Consider the following 695-nt stretch of genomic DNA (forward strand, 5'->3'; position numbering starts at 1 on the left):
GAAGACTGTTGGTGGCAACCATTTGGCCTAATAAATTTTCAGCATAGCATAGCCTCAGAACAAAGTTCTGAGGCTCAAAACTGTAATAGGACATTCAGCCGCCTATTCTGTCTCTATAATAAGGACCAGATTTTTTTCCCTGTCTTGCCTTGACCCAGATTTTTTTTTGCCTATCTTTGCTTTGTGTAAGATTGCCAAGATGTTAATGAAAGAATACTCTTATGTGATTAAGCCAATTTTGTTCAAAACTGTAAAATATAAACTTTATACGTTCCTTACTCAGTAATTAATATTAATATTTAAGCGTTTGAAAATTGCAAAAGAAGTAGTTGGTGCTGTTTAATCCCTGTTCCCTGAAATGGGAAATGTGCTTTATGCTGAGTGTGATTGGTTGTATTAACTGGTAAGAGACCATCTGTTGTAATTATAAACATACATCCCAGATCTTGTTTTTTCTACTAGATTAGCCTATGCCTTAAAAAATTTGTGTAGTTGAACTGTGGGTAAGTCTAATGTAGGTGGCTGGCTGGTTTTTTTCCCTTTCATCGCAAATGTGTTGTTTTACTGTTAAGAATTTTTGCTATATTCTAGAGTTCCAGACTAGCTATGTATATATCTTAAATATTTTGCAACATTTATAGCAGTTAGGTGAAGCATGTATTCAAATACCAGTTAATTTTCTCTCTTTCTTTAGG

This window comes from Eublepharis macularius, chromosome 11 (genome assembly GCF_028583425.1).
Source record: "Eublepharis macularius isolate TG4126 chromosome 11, MPM_Emac_v1.0, whole genome shotgun sequence".
NCBI classification, from domain to species: Eukaryota; Metazoa; Chordata; class Lepidosauria; order Squamata; family Eublepharidae; genus Eublepharis; species Eublepharis macularius.